This window comes from Panthera pardus, unplaced genomic scaffold (assembly GCF_024362965.1).
Source record: "Panthera pardus isolate Hobbes unplaced genomic scaffold, ASM2436296v1 HiC_scaffold_1, whole genome shotgun sequence".
Taxonomy (NCBI): Eukaryota; Metazoa; Chordata; class Mammalia; order Carnivora; family Felidae; genus Panthera; species Panthera pardus.
In genome coordinates, this window is record NW_026526654.1 from 82644172 (window position 1) to 82668335 (window position 24164).

The 24164-nt window shown below is 46.0% G+C and overlaps 1 protein-coding gene and 1 long non-coding RNA gene across 2 annotated transcripts in view; one reads left to right on the forward strand and one right to left on the reverse strand.

The window, feature by feature from the left end:
- Positions 1 to 24164, reverse strand: part of LOC128777285 (translation initiation factor IF-2-like) — a 195295-nt gene that overhangs the window by 5952 nt on the left and 165179 nt on the right. The gene's annotated exons all lie outside the window — the stretch shown is intronic.
- LOC109266115 (uncharacterized) lies at positions 1898 to 4149 on the forward strand. Its single transcript, XR_002079561.2, has 2 exons — positions 1898 to 2089; positions 3938 to 4149. It is a non-coding gene; the product is annotated as an uncharacterized LOC109266115 (long non-coding RNA).

Here is a 24164-nt window from a genome sequence, read left to right on the forward strand (position 1 = left end):
CCGCTTCAGCTCTCCCCAACTCACCGTCTCTGATGATGGGACCTTCTCATCTAGAACTCCTTCAGTTGAATGCATACACATTTCTGAATCAGTAAGTGGACTGATAACATCTACATGCTCAAATACAATCTCTTCATTCATCTTGCACATCAATTTCTCAGTACCGTGTTAGTTCTGTCCAGTACGGCATGAAAGGCATTCTCAGATAAACAGAAACCCCCAGCCGATCGACCGTCTCTGTGCCACCTACTACTATGACAATCGTGAACTAACCTGGCTGAATGACAGGTGAAAGCCAAATGTCTCAGCCTGACATTCACGGTCTGATGAATGCTGAGCCCACATGTGCTTCCAGACTTCTCAATCCCCCTCACTCTTCTGTTTAAAATTGCCCCTGCTACCCAACAGCTTCACCTTCTGAACTCAAAGGCCACCTCCTCCATGAAGACTGCTAAATTTTCTCCCCTCTTCCCTCACAAAAAGGTGGAGAAGGGGCTGGATATTGTCTCTCTATGCCTTGAATCCCCAGATGTTTCCTTTTAGCACTATTAAACTATGCCTTTTGTGTTTTATTTTTTAAGTTTATTTATTTTGAGAGAGAGGGAGTGAGCATTAGCAGGTGAGGGGCAGAGAGAGACAGGGAGAGAGAGAACCCAAGCAGGCCCTGCACTGTCAGAGTAGAGCCCGACATGGGGCTCGATCTCAAGAACCACGAGATCATGACCTGAGCTGAAATCAAGAGTCAGACACTTAACCAACTGAGCCACCCAGGAACACCATGCTTTTTAAATTATAGTTATGTATATCCTACCTTATTATAGCTAAGTGTACCTTTTGATTACAGTCATCTATGTCTTATATTTATTATACACACATTATACATGTGTGTCTTCTTTCTTTTTTTTTTCTGGCTATATTTACTTATTTAATTTTTTTTTAAGTTACATCCAAATTAGTTAGCATACAGTGCAACAATGATTTCAGGAGTAGACTCTTTAATGCCCCCTACGCATTTAGCCCATCCCCGCTCCCACAACTCCTCTTTATTAAACTATAAGCTCACTAGGTTGGAGTCTAACAGCTCAGACACTTCTGTTTCCCATGCAGGGTCTGGGACAGGACTTTACATGCAGTAGGCACTTGTGATGAAGCAATCTCCTTTCACCTTGAGCTCAAAATGGCCAATGTTTACATCACTTTCAGTGCAGCACAGGCTCTACTTTTTTTCTTTTTAGTCTTTTAACACCGACATTCTAAAGCCACCCTTCCCAGCTGATTAGGCAGCCTCACTCCAGGAGGGTTGTACCAGAATATTCAACAGAGATGATGTAAGAAAAAAAAAGTACATTCTGATCGTCATGATTTGATTTATACTTGCTATAATATTTAATTCAAAAATAAATGAAGTTTGGGGGGATTTTTATGTTATTAAAAAGAGCACTGGGTTTTAAAAGATTGAAAAACAATATTCCACAGCCTTCCTTAGCTGCCAGGTCTGCTGTGGAATGCTTTGCCAGTATGTGACTTTTCATATAAATGCTCAAGCACCGTGCCTTTGAATATAAATGCAATTCTACCCAACTTAATAAAATGTGTCTGCCGAAGAAGTTCCAGCTGCAACTCCTACCATGCGATAAATTATCCTTTGCAACTTTAGCATACAGACAAGTGTGTAAGATACGAGCCCGAAATATAATCTATAATAATATTGCAAATATTGTAAATATAAGAGTAATGCAAAAAAGTCAACATCCCAAATTTCACATTTTAGTTGACATTTTTACGGACCATATATTTGGGGTCTATCATGTTCCACCACATTTAATAAGATAATTTTATATGAAGTTTCTTGCAAATATTTACGTAAAAGTCACTGTATCCATCCGCTTTAGGAAGTTCCACGGTAATCATTCCTCCGTATTTTCTGCAGCAGAATAGCCACGTTCTTGGTCCTCTTTTCTAACGCTATGTTTATTTGCAACAGGTACAAGCACAGGTATCCTAAAACTTGAGGCACTGCAGACCCAATGAATGTTTCAAGTCGTTTCACTACAGTATGGTTACGAGTGGTATTGCTGGGTGAGGAACGGTAAATATTGGGGATGCTGTAGCTATCTGTGGTGCTGAATTCTGTGAAAGCTGCAAAATCGTGTAGAAATATAACAGCTCTCTGGAGCCTGCTTTACTCTCCTTATCGATGTACGTGACATGAGTTGTACATCACATTTTATTCCAATATAGAAACAGGACAGTGCTCAGAAGGAATATACACATATATGTTTTAGGTAGCAGAGGCTATTTTGGTTTTATTTTACTCTGGTAAAAAGAGTGAAGAACAATATATACATAAATGGAATGCTGCTATGTGCCCCTTCACAGAGCCAAGAAAAGCGGCAAGTTGACTCTTCACAGGTTACACCTATGAAAAACATTAAGTTGATGTCTAAAGTGTCTTCAGTAAAAATGCTGCATGTTTCTCTGCAATGAGCTTCATTTGCATCTGTCAACAAAAAGCACTTCCCTTTAAAAAATGCATCCCTCCCTTCCAGGGCAGAATTTCACCCAGAAAATATAGGGTGTTCATTGCATGCATATTATGCTGAATAATTACTTTTTTAGTGTTTATTTACTTTTGAAAGAGAGAGAGAAAGAGCACGAGCAGGGGAAGGGCAAAGAGAGAGAAGGAGACACAGAATCCGAAGCAGGCTCCAGGCTCTGAGCTGTCAGCACAGAGCCTGGCGTGGGGCTCGAACTCACAAACTGTGAGATCATGACCTGAGCCAAAGTTGGATGCTTAACTGATTGAGCCACCAGGCACCCCACTTTCTTTTGTTTTTGTCTCGAATGATTTTTTTTTCCAAAATGGAAATACTGACATAGCCAATTATTTAAAAAATGGATCTTGAATATTAAAAAAAAAGGTAAATATACCAAAGTCCCTTACTCTCCCCCCAAGAACAGAGTTGAGTATCCCAGATTTTTTTTTTTTACACTTAGAGAATGAGTTCCATAACTCCAATTTTTCACTTTGCATGTCACGGGCACCTCCTCACATAAATACATGTAATAAATAGCCTATCATTTTTTTAAATGGTCATTTTTTACCATAATTTACCCATCTATTCTCCTACTGTTTAGATTTTAAGTTGTTCTGATTTTGCCTTTTTAAATAATTTTTTCACAGAAAACTGCTGAATGCTTATCTTTACTGAACCTCTTATTTCCTTAGTATCTATTCCTAAAGGCAGAACCACTGTGTAAACAGGTGGACGTGTTTGCACGTTCATACGCAACTCTGGGCTCTGTGGGAGGCTTGGTTTTGTTTACAGGTGCACGTCCTGTGCTTAGACTATATGCCGGGGCCTGGCACATAAAGGATGCCCGTTCGTTACACGAATACGTATTGCTCTCAAGAAAAAAGTCTCCGGCTTCATTCTATCTCCCTATTTCCTGCGCTATCTCCTCTCTCTTGAAACTTTGTAACTAGAACGACCAGATCATTTACCATTCAAATAGGGACACTTTTAAGTTCCTGCTAAGTTTCTCAGGATCCACAGATGAGTGCAAACATAGGGTATCTGTCTTTCTCTGCCTGACTTACTTCATTCAGCGTAACACTTAACAGAAGACCATGGGGGAGGGGAAGGGGGAAAAAAAGTTACAGAGAGGGAGGGAGGCAAACCATCAGAGACTCTTGAGTACTGAAAACAAACTGAGGGTTGTTGGGGGGTGGGGAGAGGGGAAAGTGGGTGATGGGCATGGAGGAGGGCACCTGTTGGGATGAGCACTGGGTGTTGTATGGAAACCAACTGGACAATAAATTATATTTAATCAGAAAAAACCAAATAGGGACATTTTTTTCTTGCTTAGGAATTTTTTCCAATTTTTTAAGTCAGAGTCTAAGTATCCGGCAAAATTCACTCTTTCCTCTGTGCAGTTCTGCAAATTTGGCAAACGTATGCTGTCCTATGACCACCACCAGCACAGTCAAACAAAACGAACACTTCCATGAACTCCAAAAATTGCCCCAAGCCGTTTTGTAGATCAACCATTCCCTGATCCCTAGTCCCTGCCAACCAATAATCCGGTCTCTGTTCCTAGGTTTTGCCTTTTCCAGAATGTCAATTAAATGTAACTACACAGTGTGAAGCCTTTGTATCCAGCTTCTTTCGGCACCGTGCATCCGAGATTCATCACGGTGTTGTGTCTATCCGTAGTTGTTCCCTTTTATGGCTAAATAAGGCTCTGTGCTACGAACCACAGTTTATGTAGCTGTCTTCCAGTTGAGGGACACTGAGTTACTTCCAGGTTTGGGCAACTATAAAGAAAGATACTAGAACATTCACGTACCAGTGTTTGCATGAAACTGGGCCACTCTGGGGAGTTCCAAAACGCTAAACCAGACAGAATGCCATGACACCAAGCATGAACTGTACATATGGTCACTCTGCTTAGAACACACTTCTCACCACCCAAGGTTATCTGATCCTTGTACCCATTTATTATCTGCCTTTCCGCATCCCATATAAGCTCTGGGAGGGCAGGCACCTCCTCCTCTGTTCGCCACTCTATTCTAGAGCCTAGAACAGTAGCTGGCCTGTGGTAGGAACTCAAAAGCATTTTTTAACTGAACACCGTTCGTTCAACCCTAGGAATTTGTTTTCAACACCAAAATGACACTTTCTCTTACCAGGTGCTGTTTTCAGTGTTTTGTTGCACTTAATCCATAACAATCCCAGGGCTAGATGTTATCGCTGTGTTTTACACAGCGAGGCAGAGAGAAGTGAAATAACTTCTGAGCGTAAGTGCAAGGGCTGGACTCTGAACCCCCATGCGGGCTCTTAAGCCACCAGGCCAAGCTTCGGTGGAATCGTCAGCTTTTAAACTTGATACGGTGTAAAAAGCCTTATTATTTTGTTGCTTTGCCTCTAGTCAAGTTACATTTCATACGCTGTTTGGCCATCTGCATTTCTTCTCTCACACTGTGTGTCTCTGAAGTGAAAATATTTTTAACGGTAGACATGGGAGACAAGCTATTTCCAGAATGCAGGTGATATCGAGACAGAATGAGATAATCGTGTTTAAGGACCTGTTCCAGAGAATGAGGGCCAGACAGGAGACCTCTTGGCCACGCAATGCCCCTCGCATTGCCCCTCGCAATGCCCATCCCAGCTCTCCCAAGGCTCCCCTTTTTGGATTATTGGTTCTGTCATCTACCTCACCACCAAAGCCGAAACTAAGAGCTTCCTTGGCCCTTTTAACTCACACCCCACCCACCGGTGAGGGCTATCGGATGGGCTTCCCAAGGGCATCACCAGCCCGTCCGCTTTTCTCCCTCTCTGCCTCCACATCATCTCCCACATAAGCCACGTATAAGTCTCCTCCCAGATCTCCTGGCTTCCAATCTTGCTTCTCTAATGAGCCATTTCCCCTTCACAAGGCGTCTAGAGTGGTATCTTGGCATGTTAACGGTCACTTCACGGCCACAGACCCTCCCATGGCCTCCTTGCTGGGACCTGTGTGGCCCTGCGAAATCTCCCCTCACCCCCTCCTCCCCTAGCAGCCTGCCCACTGACTCTGCATTGTTCTTCACTGCTTGCACACTCCATGCCTGGCTCTTCACACGGATGGACCCATCTTACATATCAGGGGTCATCTTGAACGTGCCCTCCCCAGACAGACTTTCCTTGAGGTGCATCGTCTTTCCCCGGCCACAGTCTGTGCTTCTTCCCCAGCCTTCTTCCGTTATTCTCTATGTTTATTTGTTCATTGTCTTCCTCTTCCAATAGGACATGAGCTCCGTGAGGCTAAGCAAGGGTCGCATCCGCCCTGCTCACCATCGATCCCCGGTGAGCGGAACGGTGTCCAACAACTTCAGGCACTCACTAGATATTGTTGAATTAATACAGTAGCACACAGAATCTCTCCTAACTTACTTGGCTCTCTGGGTAACGTCTTGCTGACCATATATCCGTCACAGAATATCACTGAGTATTTGAGATGGAAAGGAACCGAGACGTGAATTATGTCAAGCCTCTCGTTTTACACGAGGAGGATGAAGCCCAGGGAGACTCGGGCCAAGTCCGCCAGCTGAGACCTGTCACAGCCACACAGGGGCCGGGCGCCCATGCCAAGACTAGCACCTGGCCCCTTCCGCAGACCGCGGACTCCCCCAGACAGCCTCCCATGTTAGGAAGATGAGAGAAAAAAAGGTTACGTGGAGACAGGACTCAAAGGGCTCTGAGACAGACCCAACTGAGCATCAACTGATACAAAACACAGTACAGGAACAATTAAAAGATGAGTAAAAGAAAAGTCTGGGGGCGCCTGGGTGGCTCAGTCAGTTGAGTGTCTGACTTCGGCTCAGGTCATGATCTCACGGTCCGTGAGTTCGAGCCCCGCGTCGGGCTCTGTGCTGACAGCTCAGAGCCTGGAGCCCGCTTCAGATTCTGTGTCTCCCTCTCTCTCTGCCCCTCCGCTGCTCATGGTCTGTCTCTGTCTCAAAAATAAATAAAAACATTAAAAAATTTAAGGGGCGCCTGAGTGGCCCAGTCGGTTGAGCATCCGACTTTGGCTCAGGTCGTGATCTCACGGTTCATGGGTTCGAGCCCCACATCGGGCTCTGTGCTGACGGCTCAGAGCCCGGAGCCTGCTTCCGATTCTGTGTCTCCCTCTCTCTCTGCCCCTCCCCCGTTCATGCTCTGTCTGTCCCTGTCTCAAAAATAAATAATCATTAAAAAAAATTTTTTTTTACAAGAAAAGTCTGAATCCTTAGGGAAACTGCAATCTCCTGAGGGGAAGGGGATATAACGTGCAGACAGCTAGTAACTGTGGTAACAATAGCAAGGCAGGGTGTGATAAAACATGCAGTTAAGGAGAAATTCTAAGTACCACGTAATGACAAGAAGGAAGCAGAAATTACATCGGAGGGGCCGGGGCAAATTAGATCTTTGCCCCTTCTTGCAACACATGAATTTGCGCCCCTGCGTTGTGGGTAGGGGTGCGTCTGTCTGTGTGTCTGTGTTTGTGGGTAGGGGTGCGTCTGCCTGTGTGTCCGTGTTGGTAGATAGTTTTACAAAGACCACCACTGTGTACCAGACACACATACACCAGAATTATTGTGGCATTCAAGGCCTGGGTATTGGATTTGTAGGTGATGCTGGGGCCACACGTCTCCCTTTCCTCCCCCAGTGACCCACTTCCTCGCTGTCTCTATACCTGTATTTCCCCCAGTGGCGAAGAGGTAAGAAAAAAAGCCTCTGTGAAACTCAAATCTGTCAAACGCTGCTTGCTCCAAAAAAAGGATTTCGTGATGAAAGGGGACAAAATAATAGCTGAAATGAGGCATGGGGACTATCTATGGATTGCACATCTGCTTACCAGAAAAACTGGGAGTTATCTGATCTGGTGAAGGAAGAAAATGCCTGGCATTTTCAAAAGGCAGCAAGAACAACTGAATTTGTCAAGAGCTGGTGATAAATCCTCTGCCATTCTTTGAGACCACTGAGAAAGGCTGATACGTTAAAGACTAATATTCCATCTACAAAATACCAGATAAGATCCAAAGTCTTCCAACAACATTTCTCTGTGCTTGTATTTATTAATAAGAGGCTAAAGAGAGAGAGAGACAAGGACTTCAAATCTCGATGAAATCAAACACTTTTCGATCTATGAAAAAGAAAATATATGTAGGCATTTCACGTGGCCTCCCAGGGGCTGAGTCAGACAAGGTTTCTGTTATGGTCTTGTTGGAGGAGAAGGCAGCGGTGTCTTAAAAGTGGAGTTCAAGTGTATGTTTGCAAGGCAGGCACTTTCTCCTTCTCTAGTGGCTATCTGGCCTTTTAACTCACACCTGGTTGCTTCACTCCCTACGCTACCTGCCCGGCACCTAAACGCAACTGAGGCCCCACTCCCAGAGCACTCTTCCTATCTACCTGCCCAAGTATTGAGATAACACTGATATTCATTAAGTATTTCCTGCTTTGTTTCTAACCACAAATGCCTTATGTGAGTATTCTCCACAAACCCACTCCCTCCTTTCTTTCCTACCACTGGTCTTAGGGCCCAAACCATTTCTATAATGTGGATAATGGGTCAAACAGTTCTAGGGGAATCCTTAAATCTACCCGAGCAGGTGGGCCAGGAGGCCGATTCCTGGGGAGGGTACGGGGGTGACTTCATGGAAGCAGAGAGGGCCGTGCAGACACGTCCGCAAACTCCTCTGCTAGGTCCCACTCGACCCAGCTTCTCCCAGTGGGTTCATTTCAACGCGGTAGGCACGCTTGATCTATACATCCCTGACTCTCTGCTGTGTGTTAGGCCCCGAGAATGGACATCAGCACTCACAACAGGGATGGCACATGACCTTCATTTATCTGCAGGACCGCAGGCTGTAAACCTCGGGATTCTCTGCTACCTGAAGAGAAGCAGGAACTCTTTGTAACGTCATCAGGGATAAAGCGAGAATCACCCCCAGCTCACACGCCTGTACCGGGTCACTCAAATCGGGGATCTTTCAGCTCATTCTCTTTCGGGAAGGTGCGTTTCTTTTTTTTCTCTCATCACAAGCAGACAACCTGTCTTCTGTCAAACGAACGAGACAGCTCACACGATGAAGATAAACATTTAACACCACGATGCAGCCCAAGCAGAGGAAGTTTGCAAACAACCAGAAAGCAGTAAAATCTACTGCATGGTGACTGCAGAAACCAGCGACTCAACGAAAAGGTACAAAGCTCATGTCCCAGAGACCGGAAGTCTCTGTATTGTCATTAATTATACCACGTAATGAGCTAGGCATTTTGGAACACCATGCTTGGAATGTCTTTATCTTTAAGGAACAGATAAAGAAATGACGATAAACAGAAAAGGAAAGAACACAGCACTTGGTTTGGAACCAATTTGCCCTAGAAACGTGCAAGAGAAACAGATGATCTATGCAGGGGAGAATGAGTCATGTTTCTATACAATTGAGATAAAGGAATAATATCACTTTAGTTAACTTGTAGGAAGCCTCACTTCACCAGAGCTTGAATAGTTAAAAAAAAAAATCTTATATTCCCCCCAAAATTCAAGATGGCTTCCTTAAAGAGTAACATGTCGGTATGTATTTGAATAGCACCCAGCCTATAATCCCAGGGTGGAAAACTGGCTTGCCAGCATTTCCGGGATAGGGCACAGGCTGCGTGCATCTTGATTATCAAAACAGACACATTTCATAAGCAACAGAAATCAAACGTTCCCAGAAAGCACAGACTTGAGTGAGCAGGGCTTTTAATGGGCATGCTTTAAAGATCTAAACTCACAGTTTAGAACTTCACGGTTAAATAACACGAGATACCCCCGAATCTATTTTAATCAAAGACTCTCAAAGAAAGGCTGTGAGTCTCATGCTCATTTTTCAAATAAAACTGCCAAGAAGTTGGTTATTGATCCACAATCACATCCTCTCACATGTATGATCTGTGTAGCATGAGGGAAAAAGAAAAAGAGCAATGCGTTCATTTCCCCTCCCTGACGTATGGTCCTGACAGCTTCCAATAAGGGTCCTGACACCGTGTCCCTGGGTACTTCTCCTCTGACCTGGGCAGCTCTCCTGCAGGAGCAAGCCGGACTGCCTTCCATCCAATTTCTGGGACTCGCACATTTACCCACGGACTACCCTCCTCCCAACCAGGGAAATTTGTTCCAGCTTTATTCGTAAGGGCCCTTCCCAATTAAAGTGTGAAGACAGCTCTGAGGGGGAGGAGAAAACCAGAAATCTGTTTGACGTTGCTCTTCACAGGAGCACTCTCTGACCTCAATAGGAGTCGTGCAGCAGCGAGCAAATCACAAGAAAACCTCTCCCCAGCAGCTTCCTGACCACACAGACAGGCTGGGCACAGGACTCCTGAGAGCATGCCCAACCCCAAGGAAAGGAAGTTAGAGTAGCATTAGCCCAAGGAGGCCGAGGGCTAGAGCCTGAGAATGTGTCAGGAAGGAGGGAGGGACAGAGGTACCCCCGAATGACAGGTCCTCTGATTAATGAGAAAAAAATAAAGTAATAGTGGAAAATTAATACAAATTCTCTATTTTCTGCTCTCAACACGCCAGCTGCAGCAAAGGAACACAACACATAAGGCATGGCTCCAGATTCCGATCTCATTCCCAAATGTGAATGAGCAGTTAAGAACTACCAAATAGATAAGAAAGCTTATGATAAAAAAAGACAAGGCATTAAAAAATGCCAAAAATGGGGCTCCTGGGTGGCTCAGTCGGTTAAGCGTCCAACTTCAGCTCAGGTCGTGATCTCAGGTCCATGAGTTCGAGCCCCGCGTCAGGCTCTGGGCTGACGGCTCGGAGCCTGGAGCCTGTTTCAGATTCTGTGTCTCCCTCTCTCTCTGCCCCTCCCCTGTTCATGCTCTGTCTCTCTCTGCCTCAAAAATAAATAATCATTAAAAAAAAATTTTAATAAAAGAATGCCGAAAATGGAAGAACACCTTTTAGAAATTTGTTTTGATTTACATAAATAAAATACACTTGTTGGCACGCACTTATGAGTTTTGACGGGTGCACAGAGTAACCACCAACACAAGCAAAGTACACAACACGCGCATCACCTCAAAAGCCTCTCGTGTCACTCCCTTGGATTCAGCCCCTCCCCCACCAACACTGGTCTATTCTCCATCCCTGCAGTTTTGTTTTTTCCAAAATCTTACACAAATGTAGTTATAAAGCATGCAGCCTTTGAAGTCTTGCTTCTTTTACTTTTCATACAGATGAGTGTAGATAACAGCATCATTACTACATTATTTTATTCATGTGATTTGTTGTGATTATGTTAATATTGTTAATATTCATACAGAATGCATGTTGCATTCTAGATCTATCCGTATTATTACATATATCAGTAGTTTGCTCCTTTTTATTCGCAAGTGGTAGTCCACTGTATGGCTGTACCACGATTTGTTTATCCATTCAGTGGGTGGAAAACAGAAGAAAACATCTCAAAATTCTAATTAATTCCCTCAGAGATAGGAGGGTCCATAAAACAAGAAAGGGACAGTCAGAAAATACATAAGAGCTCAGAGAAATTAAAAATATGATCATTAAAATGTAAAAATCGATAGAAGGCTTTAAAGATAAAATCTAAGGAAACCATCAAAACCCTAGAGGAGAAAACAAGAAAAGACCTCTCTGACCTCAGCCGTAGCAATTTCTTACTTGACACATCCCCAAAGGCAAGGGAATTAAAAGCAAAAATGAACTATTGGGACCTCATGAAGATAAAAAGCTTCTGCACAGCAAAGGAAACAATCAACAAAACTAAAAGGCAACCAACGGAATGGGAAAAGATATTTGCAAATGACGTATCAGACAAAGGGCTAGTATCCAAAATCTAAAAAGAGCTCACCAAACTCCACACCTGAAAAACAAATATCCAGTGAAGAAATGGGCAGAAAACATGGACACTTCTCTAAAGAAGACATCTGGATGGCCAACAGGCACATGAAAAGATGCTCAATGTCACTCCTCATCAGGGAAATACAAATCAAAACCACACTCAGATATCACCTCACGCCAGTCAGAGTGGCCAAAATGAACAAATCAGGAGACAATAAATGCTGGAGAGGATGTGGAGAAACAGGAACCCTTTTACACTGTTGGTGGGAATGCAAACTGGTGCAGCCGCTCTGGAAAACAGTGTGGAGGTTCCACAAAAAATTAAAAATAGACCTACCCTATGACCCAGCAATAGCACTGCTAGGAATTTACCCAAGGGATCCAGGAGTACTGATGCATAAGGGCACCTGCACCCCAATGTTTATAGCAGCACTCTCAACAATAGCCAAATTTGGAAAGAGCCTAAATGTCCATCAACTGATGAATGGATAAAGAAATTGTGGTTTCTATACACAATGGAGTACTACGTGGCAATGAGAAAGAATGAAATATGGCCCTTTGTAGCAACGTGGATGGAACTGGAGAGTGTGATGTTAAGTGAAATAAGCCATACAGAGAAAGACAGATACCATATGTTTTCACACTTATGTGGATCCTGAGAAACTTAACAGGAACCCATGGGGGAGGGGAAGGAAAAAAGAGAGAGAGAGAGAGAGAGGCTAGAGTGGGAGAGAGCCAAAGCATAAGAGACTCTTTAAAACTGAGAACAAACTGAGGGCTGATGGGGGGTAGGAGGGAGGGGAGGGTGGGTGATGGGTATTGAAGAGGGCATCTTTTGGGATGAGCACTGGGTGTTGTATGGAAACCAATTTGACAATAAATTTCATATATTAAAAAAAAATTAAAAAAAATAAAAAAAATAAAGATAAAATCTAGGCAATCTCTCTGAAACTAGAACCCAGAAAGGAAAAACTAACCAAGATAGAATAATTAGTGCACAGTGTGGAAGCTCTAAATTCTAACAGAATTGCAGAAAGATGGAAAAAGTGAAGAATACAAAAAACACAAGGAGAAAATTACCAAAGGAACAGAACAAGAAAATTCTCAGCACTGAAGAACACAAGTTTACAAAGACCCACCAACAGCCTAGAAAATAAAAACTGCATATTGCAAGGCATAGCATCATGCAATTTTAGTGCCCCACGAGTAAAGAGAAGTTTCAGAGAGATAAACTAGATCACAGATAAAAGGAGTCATTCTGGAAACAGATTTCTAAGCAGTAATAATAAATACTTAAAGTCAGGGGAGCAATGTTAACAGTCCAAGCAATAATGATTTTACTTAGAATTCTATATCCTGCTAAACTATCAACTGAAGTGTGAGTACAGAATAAATTCATTTTCAAACACACAATAATTCAAATAGATAATTTCCCAAACCTCTAAAGGATATGTTTTTGAAAAATGAATACATAAGTGAAGAATAGAGGGGATACAGGACAAGAGGACCAAAAGAAAGCCCTAGGAAGACAAGGGTGCCAGGCCCAGAGATAAACCAGCTCAGGTGTGGGAGGCAGAGCGATCGAGAAAAATGCAACGGGTGGCCCTGTGCCATTTGGATATTTGTGTTTAGTAAGCGTTCTGCTGGTTCTTGGAACTCTTTTCTCCAACTGATAGGAGAGGCCGTTTCTTCTTTGTTTGCCTAAGAACAAAGAAACCTTCCCCACAAACAACCCGTACAGGCTACCCCTTGCAGGGCAGGGGAACTGGGCCATGGTGACTGGCTTGGCATTGAAATGACTGAGTTAAGTGCAAAGGGGTGGACATCAGAACAAAATCAGGCTCCAGCCAGTAAGGAGGAAGAGGAAGTCATTGTTGGATGGCAACAGGCAATGCCCCCATGTCACAGGTATTAACCTTAGAGAGGAAAAAGTTACATGAGAAAATAAACGAATCATCGTAGTACACCAATGGGATCATCAGTGAATTACATGTAATCATGGAAACAGTGTGACCTACCCAAATTTTGGAAGGCTGGGGAAAGGGAAAACATGGGAGTCTGTAGTAGGACAGCTGAACTCCCCACTGCTTTGAGGAGAAACCAATGGATGATACCCCAAAAAAGACACAGAAGTACAGCATATTAGGACAGCTGTGGGGCTGGTGATCAGAAGAAATCCCCAAATTATCTGAAATCTGTTGCCTCTGTGGAGTAAGTTTTGAAATAGAGAAGGTGGGCAGAGGACCGCAGTTTCTTGTTATAAGCTTTTTATCATGATAAAAGAAGTTAAAAAGATGAAAACCACAATTTCCTTATGGAATATTTAAAGAAAACTGAATCAGAGTGTGAAGATTTAGATCATTTTAATAAAGGACTAAAGTTATACACTCACCAAAAAAATCCACAGAGTGACTTTTCAGTTTTAATCTAAATTTAAAATTAAGGGCTCTAAGACGATCGCTCTATTGGATGCCCAGAAACCAACAGATTGGCTGTTCTTCCTGGAACGACAAGACAGCTGACACTGAAGCTGAGTCAGCAGGACGAAAAACACTCCTAGTTCTGGTTTGTTCAGAGAAGAGCAGACCCCAGAGTCCCCAGTGACCTGAGCAGGTGAATGGAGATGGCATTCCTTCTGCCCCTGAGCTCAACAGGAGGGTTTGGAGGGAACGCTCAGCTTGAATAAGGAAGTCACAGTTTTGGAAGAGAGCCATAGATTTTGATATATCTGAATCAAATTTTAAGATTTTCCAGCTGCCTGTGGAATGGCAACGCAGAATGTCTCTGAATTTCCAGCATGTTCTATCAGAATGCATCATGCTACCTAGAAGACACAGTCCCCCTGTGTCATTCCTTAGCAAGAGAACAAATATTTGCCTAGCGTCAGAATGCCACGTGAGCATCACACAAGTAACTCAGGTCCTCCGGAATAAGGAATAAGGTCCCCTGCAGACAGGAACCCTGCGCTCTGAGTGGCTTCTGCCATCCCCTGGCTATGTTATCACTCACCAACCTCACTCAGCCTGTTTCCTCATCGGCATTGGAAGGCGGCCGAAAATAGCAGCTTGTAGTAGCAGGTTCTTGGGCGGCCAGAAGTAAGACGTGTAGCATGTGTGGTGGGTATGAAACAAATGACGGAAATGCTGCCCTGCATTAAAGAAGCACGTCCAGCCTCACGGCTACACGGTTGACGGGGCAACAGAAAAGGTACGAGAACAAGTTTTGGTGCTGTTTGCTCCCCCTTGTTCCTATCAGCACCTGGCCGAGCGCCCGGTTCCCACCTAACTTCTGCAGCAGCTCCGCACGGCCTCCGCGTTCCCCTTGCTCTCCCCCCCCCCTCTGCTCATTCCAGAAGCCAGATCTAGAGCTGCGCTCCCACCCCCACCTACCTACCCTCTGCTCCCCGCTCTAGAACTTGCGCAGCCCGTAACACAGAATGAACAGTCTCCGTTCCAGAGACTCACACCCTGTATAGAAAGGCCCTGGTGAAAGTGTCCCCTATGCAGGAGCTGCTCTTGAAAATAATTGGCCACAGGGGGCACGCGCGTGGGTGGCTCAGTCGGCTGAGCGTCCGACTTTGGCTCGGGTCGTGATCTCGCGGGTTCTCGCGTGATCACATCGCGCTCTGTGCTAACGGGCTCTGTGATCACGTCGGGCACGCGCGTGGGTGGCTCCGTCGGCTGAGTGTCCCGACTTTGGCTCGGGTCGTGATCTCGCGGGTTCTCGCGTGATCACGTCGGGCTCTGTGCTAACGGGCTCTGTGATCACGTCGGGCACGCGCGTGTGTGGCTCGGTCGGCTGAGCGTCCGACTTTGGCTCGGGTCGTGATCTCGCGGGTTCGAGCCCCACGTCGGGCTCTGTGCTAACGGGTTCAGAGCCTGAAGCCTGCTTCAGACTCCATCTCCGTCTCTCTCTCCGCCCCTCCCTCCCTCTCTCTCTCAAAAATAAATAGAAACATTTCTAAAAAATAAAATTAAATAATTGGCTGTTATCAGATAATCCAAGAACTGCTACTACGGGCCATCTGCCAGGACACAGAAGTAGTTTCATTTTGAAAGAACAGATGACATAATACCACTCCTTTCCCACATGATCTCCATGTGCACGTTTCTAGAGACCAGATTCTGTGCCTAGCAGAGTCTCAACAGCACACGGAAGCACCCTGATGAGTACTGCGTACTACGTTACTAGGTTAACTTTGGTTAGGAAAGAAGCAGGGTGGCAACTGTAACATGAGGACCATAAGATGCCTCATTGCCAAAGCCAAGTTCCTTGCTTGGTTGTGGCCAGAGGCCACGGGCCTACATTTTGTGGCTGTGCCTTGCTCAGGGCACTTAGCCCTTTCTGTCCTTGTTGTGCATCCTGATTGCTGTGTGTGCCCCACCTCCTGCCCCTCCCCGCCCTGCTTTGTTCACAAGACCTGGATGCCGGGTAGGGCAGGGTCCTTGCCTTTCAGCATCTGTGGATCCCTTCACCAGACCTGTCGAGTAATTCAGGCCCTGGATCAAACTTGGCTGAATCGCAGATAAAACTTGTGATTTCTGATGGGGGGGACGGACAACCACTGCCCCCCAAGCCATGTTTGTGAACTGTAGCCCCTCCCCTCTGACTGCTGGGCTTGGCACTCTTCCCTCCCCCAGAGCTCCTGCACCCCTCTTGGTCCACACAAGGCTGTGAGGGGACCCTCCGCCATCATGCTCCAGAGCTGGTGCCCCTGTCTATATTCATTACATATGCAGTGAGCACCTACTTTGTGTCAGAGGTGACAACACTGGGAACAAAGAGGTACAAAGACAGGAATCCTCACTGCGGAAAGGCCCTTCCAGTCTGTAAGCCTGTGCCATCCCCATGGCCTCATCGGCTGCACCAGGGTGCAGGCCAGGTGACAGGGAAATTCCCCCCCCCACCCCACCCGCCCTCTGAACCCCTCCTCCTTTGTTCTTCAGGACCTCTATCAGGAACCAGGCACTCCCGTTCCTCTGAAAGTCTACGCATTTCCTTTACTCCTTTCTCATGATCCATATCAGTTTCTATCTGGTACAACTATTTTCTACACCCTTATCGTTTCTTCTCTCCTAGAGTTTCATCTCCTTGAGACCAGGATCCCAGCCTAGTTCACCTCTGTACCCTTCAAACACCCAGAAAATGACCTCATCCAGGGCCAGTCCCCAGGCATATTTGCTGAAATTCTTGCTTGATGGGCATGAGAAATTAAAACCCTGTTACTTTCTAACAACTGTTGTGGACTTAAACTTTACTAGAGAGCTATGTAAACAAACATTCTGGACTATTATATTGGGTACTGTCTGATGATACAATTGGATATTCTGTGTTCAGATGATACAATTGGATATATTGTGTTCATTACACAACAGATTCATACTTTCTTCTTTTTTGCTTATTTTGATGCCAAGGACTACGTGCTATTCTTCTAGGATCTACTTTACAAACAGTCATTTAAAGGCCAGAATTGCAGAAAGGTTTGTCTGGTATATAAATAAAGCATTTCGTGCATAAAAGCGACTCATTGGGAGTATTTTGAATATACTGCACAGAAAACACTGTAGGGCAAGGTTTTCAAAGTGGAATTAATTTAGTAAGTCATGACCCACATTAAAAAAAAATGAGAGGGGAAACGATGAGTTTATCATAGCCATAAGTAAAGTACTGTTTCCTAGATACTTTTTCTTTTTTTTTTTTAATTTTTTTTTTTAACGTTTTATTTATTTTTGAGACAGAGAGAGACAGAGCATGAACGGGGGAGGGGCAGAGAGAGAGGGAGACACAGAATCAGAAGCAGGCTCCAGGCTCTGAGCCATCAGCCCAGAGCCCGACGCGGGGCTCGAACTCACGAACTGTGAGATCGTGACCCGAGCTGAAGTCGGATGCCCAACCGACTGAGCCACCCAGGCGCCCCATCCTAGATACTTTTTCAATTAAGAGCGTGTGTATGTGTGTGTGCACGTGCATATATCCCTTGCACATCACAGACAAAAATGTTTGAGCAACACCGTCGACAGGATATCTGTCATGGTTTCTGGCTGCTGGGAGTCAAACCAGGTTCCTATTTTTACATAATTCTCAATGCCGTCCGTCTTGGTGGAGGCAGGGAATCTCCATCTCATTCAGGAGGCTCATCCCCGCTCCCCCCAGGAAAGTGAGGCAGCCTCAGGCAAATGGACACTCTCACCGGTGACTTTGAATCTCAGCACAATACACAAAGAGGGGACAGCAAGATCAGATGTGAGACAGACCTGTGAGCATCAGAGATGGGACTTGGAGCACAGGCACCCTCTGCCCCTGCTCACTGGCCCCTGCCCGCCCCGCCCAGGCTTCCCCCACGCCCTTCCTGTGCTGCTCAGTTACCACAGTGGGCGTCCCTTGCTCGCAACCAAGCGTCTAGAATGATACAAATATCGTGCTAAGGAGTTAAGCCCTTTATTCTGTAGGAGATGGGAAAGTCTGGCATAATTTTAAACCAGAAGAACGAAACCAAGTGAGGCAGTCCTACAGAAACTGGATTAGAGCCTAGAAACACGGGGGGCAGAATAGACAGTTGGCCTAGATCAGGCAAAGGTTGGGGACCTGAACCCACAAACGGCACTGAAGGCAAATCCCATTAATACCTTCTGCGTGAAATTCACAGCAGCGGAGCAGAAGTGTATGAGACAGGCAATCCAAAAGCACAGTTGACAAGATCTAGTAAGGCCAGCACATAGAAAAGTTAAGAGCATGGACTCTGGAGCCAGACTCTCTAGATTTGGGTCTAGACTGACCAGCTGGGTGAACCTGAGTTACTTGATCTTTCTGCGCCTCAGTTCTGTCATCTGTAAAACGGGAACGATGATAGTGCTTAACTCAAGAGTTGCTACGAGAATTCAATTAGAAAATATCTGCAAAGGGCTTTTAAAAAATGCTGGGTACCCAGTAAGCAGAGAATGATTGTTGAAGAAATTTAAAGAAAAAAACCTTTTTTTTTTTAAGCATCTGACTCTTGATATAGGCTCAAGTCATGATCTCATGATTGGCAAGATCAAATCCCGCATCAGGCACTGTGCTGACAGCATGGAAACTGCTTGGGATTCTCTCTCTGCCCCTCCTCTGCTTGGGATTTTCTCGGTCTCATTCTCAAAATAAATAAATAAACTTAAAAAAAAAAAAAAAATCCTCTCTCCAATCCATTGTTATAGCAAAGCTGTTGCTTTGGGTCTAATTTGGGAAGTGAACTTCTAGTAGATTGCTCTTTTTTGGGCTACCCTTATCCTACTTTTAGTTATTTGAAATTCTGTAGGGAAAGGCTTTCACAACAGGGTCTATGCACAATTAGAACCTAATTGTCAACCAATGGTTTGTGAATTTATCCAGAGCCAAAGTTCAATGATACCTATTACCTGGCATCACTGGGGAACTAGGGGTTCCACATAAGTTAATTTTCTAGCAATGAAATCATATCTAAGAGCCAGTCTGAATTACATTAACAGTTTATAAGATATGTTGTATGGCTTCCTATTTTCTTAAAGTAGTACATCAAAAATAATTTAGTATTTCCACGTGGACTTGGGTTGATCATTTTAAATGAACATCAGTCATCGGGCTAATGCTGTATTACAGTGATGGTGTTAAGGATTAACCACTATGGTTTAAAGATCCTTTTACCCCTCGGGGCACCTGGGTGTCTGTCTCAGTTGGGTAAGCATCCAACTGCTGATTTCAGCCCAGGTCATGATCTCACGGTTCCTGAGATCGAGCCCCATGTCAGGCTCTGTGCTGACAGCATGGAGCCTGCTTGGGACTCTTTCTCTCCCTCTCTCTGCTCCTCCTCCACTCGTGCTGCCTCTCTCAAAATAAATAAATAAATTTTTAAAAAAATTTTTTAAAAAAGATCCTTTTTGCCCCTAGACTATGAGCTCAAATACAATGGCCTCCCTTTTACTTCAATTTTTCTGCATCTTTCCCTGCTATGACTTAAATATTATGTCTTTGCAGCTCTATTTCTGTTTCAGAATATAACTTTTCCTATTTTTCTATAATCTGAAACCACATTGCTATAGACATTAAAGTTACGTATGAAGAAATATGGGTACATTGTCTGTGGACTATGGTGTGGGCATGAGACTCCAATAATAGGCAGGAAATTTACACTGCGTTATTTTCTGAAATCTATTCAGCACACTTGCTAAAAACTCTTCCTGGGTTTTTACTGTTCAGGGTAGCTGCGGATGCCAAAAGGGCATGTTGGTTTGACTTGTGAAGAGTGAGAGCAGAATGCAGGGGAGGCTAGCATTCCCAAGCCCCAGATGCGTACAGAAGGCCACGTACTCCATACCTCCACTGTATTAGTTTCGTGTTGCTTCTGAAGCAAAGCACCACAGCTTAATGGCTTAAAATGAAACAAATTTATTATCTTGTGGTTCTAGAGGTCAGAGTCTTATGGTCTAAAATCAAAGTGTCAGCAGAGCTTGGGGCACCCGGGTGACTCAGTCGGTTGAGCACCCGACTTCAGCTCAGGTCGTATCTTGCGGTTCATGGGTTCGAGCCCCGTGTTGGGCTCTCTGCTGACAGCTCAGAGCCTGGAGTCTGCTTCAGGTTCTGCGTCAGCCTTGCTGTCTGCCCCTCCCCCGCTCATGCTCACTTGCTCGCTCTCTCTCAAAAATAAAAATTTAAAAAAAATTCAAAGTGTCGGTAGAGGTATACTCCTTCTGGAGACGCCAGGAGAGAATCTACTTCCTTGCCTTCTCCAGCTAGAAGCTGGAAAAATGGATTCTGGAAAATGCACAAAGGCCACCCACATGGCTTGGCTCATGGCACCTTTCTTCATCGCCAAATCACTTCACTCGACCCCTGCTCTGGTCATCATGGCTCCTTCCCTGACTTTGGCGTGCCTGCCCCCTCCTATATGGACCCTTGTGATGGCACTGGGTCCACCTGCATAACCCAGGATAGGCTCCCACCTCAACATTCTTGACTTTATCACATCTACAAAGCGCCTTTGGACATAAGCATCGTTGGGGCCATTACTCTGCCTGCCACACTTACAGAGGCACTGAATGCATCTCGAATTCAGCACACACAAAACTAAGCTGCTTCTTTTCCCATCCAATCCCACCACCTCCGTCCACATCTGCCTCACCCACAGTCTGCCTGCATTTTGACTGACAGCATGTCCATCCATCCAGTTGGCTTGGGACAGAGAACTTGCAGACATCTGTGACATCAAGTTCTGTCAGGTATCCTTTCAAACACAGTCCCAGCATCTGCCCACCTCTTCCCACCTCCAAGGCCACCATCGGCCCAAACCACCAACTTCTCTCAATGAGATCCCTGGAACAGCTTCCTACAAGGTCTCCAACATCCCGCCCTACATTCTAATCTCAACCCTGCAGACAGAGGGAGACTTTTAGAGCACAAATTAGATGGGATGCCTGGGTGACTCAGTCAGTTAAGCGTCTGACTCTTGATTTCAGCTCAAGTCATGATCCCAGGGTCCTGAGATTGAGCCCTGCGTCAGGCTTCATGCTGAGCATGGAGACTGCTTAAGTCTCTCTCTCTCTCTCTCTCTCTCTCCCCCTCTCTCTCTCTCTCTCTCTCCCCCCCCCTCTGCCCCTCTCCCATTCATCTCTCTCTCTCTCTCTCAAAATAAACATTAAAAAATCATAGTAAAATAAATTAAAATACAAATTAGGTCACATCATCCCTCTCTTCAAACCTGTCCAGTGGGTCTCCATCCCACTCAGAATAAAAGCCTTATGACAAGTATCCCAGGAAGAAAGAAAAGCTGGGGCAAAGTGAGATCAAAAGTGAGAAAGTGGAGTTTTCCAGGAATTGAAACCCATTCAGTGTCCCGGGCAAGGACTATAAAAGGAAATGAGGAGATGACTATGTGCACATGGGCAAGGGTCTGGTCCCCCCATTAAGTGGCCTGACCCTACCCTAACGGCCATGGGAGCTGGTGATGGGTGTTCAGCAGAGCTGTGGCACAGCCACGTCTACACTTCAGGAAGGCAGTTCTCCTGCAGCCTGAGATGGGACAGAATAGAGCGGGGCAGGAAGGATGGAGGTGTTTGGAGGAGCACAGCAGAGGACAGTGGGGATAGAGGAAAGGGGGACAGGGAAGATTCATGGCCATTTAGGAGGCCAAATGTCAAAAATTGGGTCCTGACGTGACTGGACGGGTATCCAATATGGCGGCACTCATCAGCCTGATGGGACACTCAGCAGCAGGACGGACTGGGCGTGACATGGGGAGACTATGTGCGGAAGGTGTTCAAGCCAAAACGCGGGAAGGGGATTGGCCATATGGAATCTGGTGACGAGAAATACTGGCTGGAAATGTGTATTTGGAAGCCTTCGGTTTGGAGAAGGTTATTTATATATGGAAATAGATAAAAGCACCGAGGATGAGCCTTAGAAGGAAAAGAGAAGAGGGCTCAGGGCTGACCTCCTGTAGGGGAAGAGAAGTCTACAAAAGAGACTGAGGAAGAACAGCTGGAGGGCGAGGGGGAAATAGTAGAATCCGGTGGTGTAGACCGTATGTAAAGAAAATCAGAGTTTGTAAGAGGAGCGTTCGCCAGTCTCAGATTCTGCCCACAAGCTAAATTAAAAAGTCCCCCAAATGTTCCACTGGCTCTAGCATCAAGTATACTGTTAGGGGCCCTAACAAAAGCAGTTTCTGCAGAGTTCCAGCCAGACTCCAAGGGATGGAAGGAGAAGGGAAGAAAGCAAGAGAGGACAACTTCACTGGGCATGGCCGGGAGGGGGGAGGGGTCCAAGGAGGTTTTTGCTTCTTGCATTTTCTCTTTCCTTCCTTTCTTCCTTCCTTACTTCTGAGGGGTCAGTGCTACACATGTGAAATTCTGATCGGGGGAGGCTGTCAAGGAGAAAACAGATCGTCAATGTGTGAGGTCTCTGAGGAGGGGAGAGAATCTGGCACGCAGAACACAGGCCGACAAAGTCACCTTCAGGCCTCTCCTCAAGTGCCACCTTGTCAGAAAACCACTCCCTGACACTGTAAAAGAGCTCACCCACCTCTGTGCAAGGCACTGGGAATAAAATGGAAAACAAGATACCTCTCCCCACTCCACTCTCTCAAGGAGCTTCCAGCCATCAAGGGGAGTAGAGGCCACTAACCAAGTAACGCTGACATTTCACACACAGTGTGGTAAGTGCTCTGCTGGGGCAACGGGGGTGTGATAAAAGCAGCCAGGACTGGAGTCTTCCAGAGGCCCAGAGGGGCATGGGGCAGGGGGAAGGGTGGTGACAGCCAGAGTTCTAGAACCTTCCAGGACGAGCCAAGCTATGCGGGGGACTATGAACTACTGAAAATACAAGTATGAAAGAAATACCCATTAGCGCCTTCCTGGAAATGTGACAGGCGTGAAATCTGTTTACAGCTTTCGATGCCGCTAACGTCCAGTTTTCATCACTCCCCGTGTATGGGGGAGGCTGAGCTAAGGCCTGCTCTCCTCTCCTGCCCCCCGTGAGAGCTCACGACCCGTGCTCCTCACCCTGAAGCAAAGAGGCAGCGCTCACAGCTACAAACACTGTCCTCCAGGGCTGGGCACAAGCCCTCCCACAAGCCCTGGGTGGGTGAAGGGGGTAGATCTCCTAACTGGGGCGGCAGCCCGGGACACCAATGCTCCCAAGGAGCACCCGTGCCCAAGGCCAAATGTCCCCATTCTTGTGTGGGTGCAGCAGGTGGAAACCATCCCCTTCCTCCTCTGCTGCTCCCTTCCCCTCCCACCTGCTGGCACAGGCTGCTTAGCCAGGCAGGTCCTGAATCCCCCTCCTCCTCTCCCTCCTCTCCCACAGTCCTCATATCTGCTCCCTTTTGGGTCTGAAGCCAACGGTTACATTCATGTGCCACTGAAAACACATGGGTCGAAATAATCATTTCTTTCCTGTTTCCCCTTTCTCTGCCTGCTTCCCCAGGGCAGCTCGCTGGCTCTACACTGCCCGTCTCAGCAGAGGTCTGTGACTCAGAAGGAGGAGAGCAGGAGCGGCCTGTAAGACGCTTCCCTGCCTAGCTTTTGTTTCGAAATCCTAAACCCACAGAGGGGAAAAGGTTTCAGGCGGAGGAGGAGCCCCCCGCCCCAATCCCCAGTGAGAACTACAGTACAGACAAGCGGGGGGGTGGGGGGGTGGGATTCCCCAAAGTCAATTCCAAGGCCTGAGAAGGAGAGAGAGTTGGGTTCCTGGAGGAGGCTGGGCTCTGTGCTGGCCTTGCCTCAAAGCCAGCAGAGCCTGGGAAGGAAGGGCTTCAATGGGGCCTGGGCTGGGCCCTTAGGATGCCTGGTTCCCAGGACAGAAGACGGAGAGGAGAGTGGCTAGGCCAGAGGGACTCTGAGGCATGTCGGAGGGAACTGCTTGGACCCGGGACCCATGACCAGAGGGGTGTCCCTCCTGCCTGGGTGCCGCCTCCAACCCCAGGACATTTGCACTAAGAGGAAGGAGGGAAGACAAAATGTAAAATCTGAGCTCAAAAGAGGCAGAGCTGAGTTTCATAACTGATATACCACCTGGAAGGACATAAACCAGAGAAAACACACTCAGAGGTCAGGTAAAACACCTGTCTGCTTGTGCTGGACAGCACAGTCAAGTGTCCTCGCACACGTGGTTCTGCAGAGTTCACATATATCCTCTCCTACATCACCCACAGCCCCACGGAACCCCACTGCACGTGTTAACATAGCTGCGGTCTTAAATGAACCAAAATCTAGTGTAGTTTTTTTTTTAATGTTTATTTTTCAGAGACAGAGAGAGAGAGACAGAGTGTGAGCAAGGGA